Genomic DNA, 9,334 nt, shown 5'->3' with positions numbered 1-9,334 from the left:
GGGGCGGTGGCTCACGCCTGTAATGCCAACACTTTGGAAGGCTGAGGCAGGTGAATCACCTGAGGCCAGGAATTCAAGACCAGCCTGGTCAACATGGTAAAACCTCATCTCTACTAAAAATACAAAAATTAGCTGGGCCTGGTGGCAGGCACCTGAAATCGCAGATACTATGGAGGCTGAGGCAGGAGGATCACTTGAACCTGGGAGGTAGACATCGCAGTGAGCCGAGATTGTGCCACTACACTCCACCCTGGGTGACAGAGTGAGAGTCTGTTTCAAAAAGGAAAAAAAAGAAAGAAAGGAAGGAAGAAAACAAGCCAGGGAAGGGGAACATGAGGTCCAATTACTTCCTAGGTAGACCTGTATTGAATATTCTATTTTCAGCCCTGTGCCTCATTTCTGCTCTACCACAACTAGTGTCCTCATGTCCCATACTTCTCTTTCCAATATCTTCACAGATCAACCTCCATATTCTGCCCAACTCAGAGAACACTACTAATGGGGCTTTAGACCCAAACAGAATATGGAGGAGTGTTCTCTGCTTTAATCCAATGGCTTGTCAGAATAGGCTTTCATATCCCAATATTTGAGCATTCCGCAAAGAAAGAGTTGACTCCTCTTCCAATACTTCTAGAATGAATCTTAAAAGTTAATTAATGTTTCAACATATTGACAAACTTTCTGTTTAGTTCTTTAATGTCTTACTCTTAAATATGTAAAGACAGCTGAAGATAGCCTCATGTATTGGGTTTGGTTTCCCAAGAAACAGATGGAGATCCACATGTAGAGAGTTGATTGAAGAGTTCCCTTGCAATCCACAACTGTAGGAGGAATAGGAGGGAAAAAGTTGGGCAGAGAGATCAGTCAGACTCCCATACATGGTATAGGGTACTCTCAGATTGTTGTGGGAAGTCAGGGACCCTGTATGGAGGGACCGGCTGGAGCTGAGGCAGAAGAACATAAATTGTGAAGATTTCATGGATATTTACCAGTTCCCAAAAGTAATAATTTTATAATTTCTTACACCCTTCTTTACTGTAATCTCTGAACATAAATTATGAAGATTTCATGGACATTTATCACTTCCCTAGTAATACTCTTATAATTTCTTATGCCCGTCTTTACTTTAATCTCTTAATCCTGTTGTCTTCGTAAGCTGCGAAAGTACACCACCTCAGGAATACTGTTGTACAAATTGATTGTAGAACATGTGTGTTTGAACAATATGAAATCAGTGCACCCTGAAAAAGAACAGAATAACAGTGATTTTCAGGGAACAGGGGAAGATAACCATAAGGTCTGACTGCCTGCGGGGTTGGGCAGAATACAGCCATATTTTTCATCTTGCAGAAAGCCTATAAACAGATGTGCAAGTAGGAGAGATATCACTGAATTCTTTTCCCATCAAAGAATAACTCTGGGGAAGGAATGCATTCCTGGGGGGAGGTTTATAGACAGCCACTCTGAAAGTGTCTGTCTTATGTGGTTAAGATAAGGACTGAAATACACCCTGGTCTCCTGCAGTACCCTCAGGCTTACTAGGGTTGGGAAATCCCAGCCTGGTAAATTCTAGTCAGACCAGTTCTCTGCTGTGAAACCCTGTTTCCTGTTAAGATGTTTATCAAGACAATGCATGCACAGCAGGACGTAGACCCATCAGTAATTCTAATTTTGCCTTCGCCTTGTGATCTTCATTGCCCTTTGGTCCTTGTAACCTACTCCCTGTTCGTACACCCCCTCCCCTTTTGAAATCCCTAATAAAAACTTGCTGGTTTTGTGGCTCGGGGTCGTCATCATGGTCCTACCAATATGTAATGTCACCCCTGGAGACCCAGCTGTAAAATTTCTCTCTTTGTACTCTATTTCTCAGACCAGCCGACACTTAGGGAAAATAGAAAGGACTCATGCTGAAATATTGGGGGCTGGTTCCCCTGATATCAGATGATCCCACAAAGAGCTCTGGGCTGGGGAATCTTTATAGAGTCATCCCAAGTGGAGAAAAGAGGGGCAGACTTTTGACCCCCATATCTATTGCAGGATCTGGTCAGCAACCCGCAATGCAGTGGGGCTCTCTGTTTGTTCCCAGGCAGATTGGCAGGTGGAGAAATAATAGACACATACAAGATAGTGAAAGCTGGGTCCAGGGGAGTCACCACCTTCTGGTCCCATGGTGCTGCCAATGCACTGGATATACCAGCATTTATTATTAAGTTCAGTGAGGGCGGGGGTAGGTTAGTGAGGGATTTAGGGTCATTTGATTATGAGGTGAGATGGTCACATGGGGATGGACTAATTCTTTAACACAACATCTGTATGCAAAAGTACAGTATACAGAGGTAAGAATTTACAATATAGTGTGTGCATCAGTAATTTCTAACAGAGCCTTAAAACAGGAACGCAGTCTTTCCATAACCTGTGATTAGCAAGATATTAATCAGCAGTGACAGTTGCAGCAAAAGCTGGTTACAAACAATCCATAGAAACAGGATGTGAAGCTAGACAACTGGTTAGACCAGAAATTCTCAGAAGGGAGTGTGCCTTAACGCTGAAGAGGCCTAGAAGAGCCATGGCAAGATGAGGGTATTTATAGCCCTATCTTATCCACATGGACAGGTGCCCCCCTTCCCCAATGTGTCCGTTTATAGGCTCTCCACAAGGGTCGCATTCCATTCCTAGAGCTATGAACACCTGCTTTTCTGGGATAGGAATCTTGGTGATGTGAAACCTCCCTGACTACATGTCCATTCACAGGCTCTCTGCAGGGGGAAGCACATCACGTGCTGTTGGTTCATGCTGGCATTCCAACCTGGCATTGTCTTTACACAATCCTGCATGCAATTTTGTATTTACAATAATCAGGAGCATTTTATCTTTTATTCCATAGCAATAGTTTCAGGGGGGTCTCCCTATACATATCCAGTGATTGCAGGTCAATTGCCCTGGAGTGGAATTAAAACTTTATATGATGTGGGTCCCTTCAGCCATGTCCACAGAAGTCAGAATTCATCTCCTCCCAAAAAGATCCAAGGTCACGTTGGACAAGTTGAATCAATCATCAATACCATACAAGGATGCTCTTCAATGGGTGTAGTTCTGAAGTTATCCATGCCTTCTCACTGGGCTCGTTGGTCCCAGGAATGCCACTGCATCACATTCCCATCTCACGAGCCTTCTAACCCCAGATTTGCCGTGATTTTGGTGTGTACTTGCATTATGCATCTTGATTGGTACCTCAGTTTGTCAATTTTGATGGAGACCACAGAGAATTTCTAAGCATCCAATGTCCTGAATATTGTTGGGTTGGTCAGTATTTTCTGAGTGCAAGGGCAGTCATTCAGTGCCATTACCAGAAAATCTTCCTGTGCTGCAGGATAAACTCCATTTACTTTTCTCCTTTTCTTGCTCCCATCCAAAAGTTAATGAAGCAGACCATGGTGTACTTTAAAAAGTTGGAATTATTTGGTACTCCTTGCAAGGGAAACCCACTAAGGGGATTGCTTGTATTCATTTAAGTCTTTAAGAATTACCTTCTAATTTGGAATTTTAAGTCATCCCCACTAGATGATATACTTTGATTCCTTGGCTCCTCAGTAAATAGGTGCTTTATGTCTTTTAGTTATACAAGTTCTCTTTAGAGTATACAGGAGGAAGAACAGATGGCAGAGACTCCAGACATTTGGGGTTGAAGAGCAACATTTTGGGACTCTCTCAGACGAATTGCAGCAACTAGTAGCAAGAATCCTTGCAGGAAAGCAAGTTAAGAAAGTAAATGTCACATCTGTTTTCACATCTTTTCCCTTAATAGAAGTGCTTTCCTATAATATTTCTCTCAAATATTCATATGAAAAAGTATAGAAATTATGTAACAGGAAACTTGAGAATAGTCTAAATATGCACGACAGCCAATAAAAATGATACTCTGGGTATGTATTTATTGGAGTAGAACAATGTTCATATAAGGTTCAGTGAATAAAGGAAGTTTAAAGAAGAGGAATTAATGAATGCTGAATAAAAATTTGCATTGTCTTCTTGAATTCAAAGAAGAGTATTTCTGAGATAGAAAAAAAGATAAGCTTTCACCTGTCAGAATCCTGCAGCAGGTATTTCAGAGGGAATGAAACCTCCAAGATTAAAACTCAACATTTTAGAATGACATTTAACCTTCCAAAATGGTATTGTGAGTACAAGCTTAAATTCTTATAGCTCTTGCAAAGTGAGGCATTTACAACCCTGTTGGAGATCCTAATGAAATTTCGACTACATCTTCATTTCAAGATACAGAGTAGACTCTGGGGCCAGACTGCCTGGCTTCAAAACTGGGCCCCTCCACTAGCTGCTCATGTGCCACTGGGCATTTTCTTAATTTACAAAAGAACAAAAATAACAGTAGCTATTGGCAGCCTGCTTGTATTGCATCAGCCTCTCTGAATGCCCCCCGTCCTGACCCCTATTCCTGTATTACTCTGCCTGAAAGTATTCTCTGGACATGGGCCATGCTTGCCCTCTCTCTAGGCAGGCAGAAGTGCAGGAATCAGTGCCTTGAGAACACTGTCAATCAACAAGAGCTGGGGTTTCAGCAGGGAGACCCCCCGTCTTAATGGAAGAGCTGTGAGTTGTGTTTCAAACAGTCTTACAGAGGGTCCTGGAATGATTTGAGCCCCAGTCGCTCACAGCAGTATTATGCTCATTATTGCACTTTTCTCTTCTTTTTCCTGTTTCACTCACAATTCTTCTTCTCATCACTTTTCGAGTCACCTTTTTCCATCCAGAGCTCTTCTCCAAAGGGAATCCAATCTAAGGCAATAGCATTTATCTTATGGAGTTGTGGTGAAAACCACATGAAATGATGCACGTTAAGAAATAAGCATCGTGCCTATCAAAAGAGAGTGACCAATAAATATTGACTATAATTTATCACCATAAATAGTATACAATCAGTATTACACTGGAATATCTAACATAAACAACTATATGAAAGAAGTTGTAAAAATATGCATCCAGGCTGGGCGTGGTGGCTCACACCAGTAATCCCAGCACTTTGGGAGGCCAAGTGGGTGGATCACCTGAGGTCGGGAGTTTGAGGCCAGCCTGGCCAACATGGCAAAACCCCATCTCTACTAAAAATACAAAAAAAAAAAAAAAAAAAAGCTGAGTATGGTGGTAGGTACCTGTAATCCCAGCTACTTGGGAGGCTGAGGCAGAAGAATTGCTTGAACCCGGGAGGTGGAGGTTGCAGTGAACTGAGATCGTGCCACTGCACTCCAGCCTGGGCAACAAAGAGAGACTCCATCTCAAAAAAAAATGCATCCATTATAACACAATTTTAAATGTATTTACTAACAATTTTAAAATTTAAAATTATTCAAATTCCTACGTGACTATAGATGAGATGAAATATAAACACATTTATCCTTTAAATTATCTTAAGCTTTTAGATACCAGTTTTTACAACCACAAAACCAATCCCTATATTTCAAGCTCATCTGCTTCAGTATACTGATTTTACAGATAAAAATCCTGAAGAAAAAAAAAGATGAGCTATAGTTTGGATATTTGACTCCTCCAAATGTCATGTTAAAATGTGATCCCCAATGTTGCATGTGGGGCCTGATGGGAAGTGTTGGGTCATGGCAGTGGATCCCTCGTGAATGTCTTGTTGCTGTCCTCACAGTGGTGAGTTCTCACTCTATTTGTTCCAATGAGAGCTGATTGTTTAAAAAAGCCTGGCACCTCCAGCCCCCTGGCCCCATCATACGATCTTTGCATGTGCTAGCTCCCCTTCCCCTTCCACCATGAATGGAAAGAGCCTGAATTCATCACCAGATGCAGATGCTGGTGCCATGCTGCTTGTACAGCTTGCAGAACCATGAGCCAAATAAACCTCTTTTCTTTACAAATCAGCCAGCCTCAGGTGGTCCTTTGTAGCAACACAAATGAGCTAAGATAGGGTGTTACATAGTTACTTGTCCTAGACCACACTCCTGACTAGGTTTTCCAACTTTCAACTCCTGGTCAGGTGTCCTTGCCATCATGCCACATCCCATACACTTTATTAAAAAGATAACCAAGAAAGATAAAGACATCAAATAACCAGGTCATGCTGATCCTGGTGTGGATGAAGGGATGGGGGCTAAGCTATTGATTGACATTGATTCGTGGACAGTACCTGTTTTAGTCCATTTGGGCTGCTATAATAGAATACCTGAGGCTGCATAGTCAAAAAGAACAGAAATTTATTTCTCACCGTTCTGGAGGCTGAGATGTACAGCGTCAAGGTGCTGTGTCCTCAGGAGAAGAGAAATATCATGTCTTCACATGGAAGAAAAGCAGAAGAGAGACAGGCCCAGTCTTGCATGCCCTTTTTATAGGGGCACTAGCCCATTCATGAGGGCTCCACCCTAAACACCTCCCATTAGGCCCCACTTTCCCAAGACTTGCGTTGGGGATTAAATTTCTTTCATGTGAACTTTGGGGGACACATTCAGACCATAGCAGTAGTTAATCATTTGATCAATTGTTTTGGGACTTAGAAATAGCATAATCAGAGTATTTGCAGTAAAGAGACCTGGGGAAGAAGTGGGTGGACAGATTCTTGGGAGGGACACCCAGTGTGACGATATCCATTTCAGAGGAGGCACCAGATAAGTAGAGGAGGCATCAGATGATGAACATGATTCTGCTATGAACAGTAGTCATCATCTTTCCTTATCCACCCCAGGACCTGCTCAATGGGTTCTTTGGCAGAAGGATAGAGGTTGCACATGGAAATAACTCCCTTCCCAAGGCTGATACAACTGCCATTACCATGGAAGTCAGTGCTGAGCTCCGTTGATGGTGCTGGTTCCTTGTGGGTACCACAAGTGAGCAGCAAATTGGTTATATGGGATTCCACCTGTCCTATGTGGATAATACATGTGTAGTGATATGTCATTGTTGTTTAAACTTGCAGTTCCATAATGACAAATCATATTGACCATATTTTCATATGCTTATTTGCCTTCTGTATATTTTCTTTCTTTGGTGAGGTGTGCCTGTGCAGATCTTTTGCCTATTTTTTACTTGGGATTTTTTTTTTAATTCTTAAGAACTTTTGCATATTTTAGATATATGTCCTTTATCAGATATGTGCTTTGCAAATATTTTTCCCAGTCTGGGTCTCTTTGCCTTTTGACTCCCTTAAAAGTGACTTTCACAGAAAATATCTTTTCTATTTTAAGAAAAATTATCCAATCTAACTTTCATGGATTGGTGGAGTATCTAAAAACTCATCACCAAACCCAAATTCACCTAGATTTTCTCTGCTGTTTTCAAAGTTTAGTAATTTTGCATTTGAGATTTAAGTTCATTATATCTTTTGAATTCATTTTTGTGAAAAGGGTAAAGTCTATGTCTTGGGTTTTATTATTTGTTCATATAAATATCCAACTGTTTTAGCCTCATTTGTTGAAAAGAGAATCCTTTCTTTGTTGAATGACCTCAGAGCCTTTGTCGTGGATAAGGTGACTCGTCTGTTCCTTTGCTTATATCATGTTGTCTTGACTCTTGGAGCTTTACAACAATCTTGAAATTGGGTTGTATGCATCTTTAACTTATATTTCTTCTTCAATATTGTGTTAGCTATTGTAGGTTTTTTGCCTTTATGTATATTTTAGAATTAGTTTGTTGATATGCATAAAATGGTTTATTGAAATTTTCATTGGAATTTATTAAAATGGAGAATAATTGACATCTTAATTTGCGCTTCAGATTAAGAAATGTGAACTATCGTTCCATTTATTTAGACCTTTCTTGATTTCTTTCATCAATTTTATTTTTGTATATAGACCCTATACATATTTCATTAGACTTATACCTTGAGTATGCCATGAATTTTGGTGCTATTGTAAGTGGTATTTTAAAAAAATAATTCTAATTCCAATTATTTACTGCTGATATATGGAAATGCAGTTGCCTTTAATAAATTAACATTACAGTCCACAACCTTGCTACAGTCACTTACCAATTCCAGAAGTATTTTTGTTGAATCCTTAAGATTGTCACATATATCGCTTCTCGACCTTTTGGCTAAGATCAAGTGAAGATTGTCACATGTAATTGTTATCTGTGAGCAAAAGTAGTTTTGTTTTCCTTCCCAATCTGTATGCCTTTTACTTTCTCTTCTTGTTTCGCTCCCTTCACTAGGTCTTCCAGTGGCAGGCAGAATAGGAGAAATGGAAGTGGACATCCTGCCAGTTCCCAATATTTGGGGGAAAACAACCAGTTTCTCACCATCAAATCTAATGCTAGAAGTAGAATACTTATAAGTATTCTTTACCAGGATGAGAAAGTTCCCTCTATTTCTAGTGTGCTGAGTTTTTTTTTTTATCCTGAATAGGTATTAGATTTTGTCCACTGCTTTTTTTGCATCTACAGATATAATAATACATTTTTTCCTTTAAGCCTGTTGATATAAAAGATTAAATATACTGATTTTCAAATGATAAAATAGCCCTGCATACCTAGAATAAATTCCTCTTGGTCATGATGAATAGATTTTTTTATACATTGCTAGATTTGATTTGCTCATGTTTTGTTGAGATATTTGTGCCTGTGTTCACTGAAGATATTGATTTGTAGTTTTCTTTTTTGGATGTGCCTTAGTCTGACTTTGGAATCAGGGTAATCCTAGGCTTATAAAACGAACTAGGAAGCAATACCTGTGCTTCTGTTTTCTGGAAGAGGTTGTAAAAAATTAAAGTCATTTTCTCCTTAATGTTTGGTGAGATTAACCATTGAAATCATCTGGGCATGGTACTTTTCTTTTTTGGAAGATTACTAATTATTTACCCAATTTCTTTAATAGATACAGGGCTATTCAAATGTTCTGTTTCTCCTTGTGTGATTTTGGTATTTTTTTAATCTTTTTTTTTGGTATTGTTTATATATAAAAACTATCCATTTATGGACATAAAGTTGTTCATAGTGTTATTTTATTCTCCTTTTAATATCCATGGTAGTAGTAGTAACGACCTCTCCTGCATTTCTTGTGCTCTGTCTCTGTCTATCTCTCTCTCTCTCTTTCTGTGCTAGGCTAGTTAGATTTTATCAAGTGCATCTATGTTTTTAAAGAACCATCTTTTGGTTAGTTTGATTTTCTTTATTTTCTTCTTTTTTCACCTTTTTGATTTCTACTTTAATTTTTGTTATTTTATTTGCTTCCTTCAGATATATATTGTATTTCTTTCTCTTATTACTAAGGTAGTAATAAGGTAGTTTAGATGATTGCTTTTAGTTCTCTGTGGATTTGTGACATATGCACTCTAAGCACTCCTTTCTCTAAGTCTCCCAAAGTTTA

At 39.5% G+C, this 9,334-nt stretch overlaps 1 long non-coding RNA gene across 1 annotated transcript; it reads right to left on the bottom strand.

Annotated features, from left to right (window-relative positions):
* Positions 1-543: 543 nt before the first annotated feature.
* On the bottom strand, positions 544-7,043 carry LOC115894036. The gene is made up of 3 exons (XR_004054090.1): positions 6,245-7,043; positions 1,126-1,241; positions 544-821 (listed from the first exon to the last, which is right to left on the bottom strand). It is a non-coding gene; the product is annotated as an uncharacterized LOC115894036 (long non-coding RNA).
* Positions 7,044-9,334: the final 2,291 nt, after the last annotated feature.

This window comes from Rhinopithecus roxellana, chromosome 16 (assembly GCF_007565055.1).
Source record: "Rhinopithecus roxellana isolate Shanxi Qingling chromosome 16, ASM756505v1, whole genome shotgun sequence".
In the NCBI taxonomy this organism is placed as follows: Eukaryota; Metazoa; Chordata; class Mammalia; order Primates; family Cercopithecidae; genus Rhinopithecus; species Rhinopithecus roxellana.
Note: the sequence above shows the minus strand (reverse complement) of the source record. Positions and strands in the feature narration are given on the sequence as shown.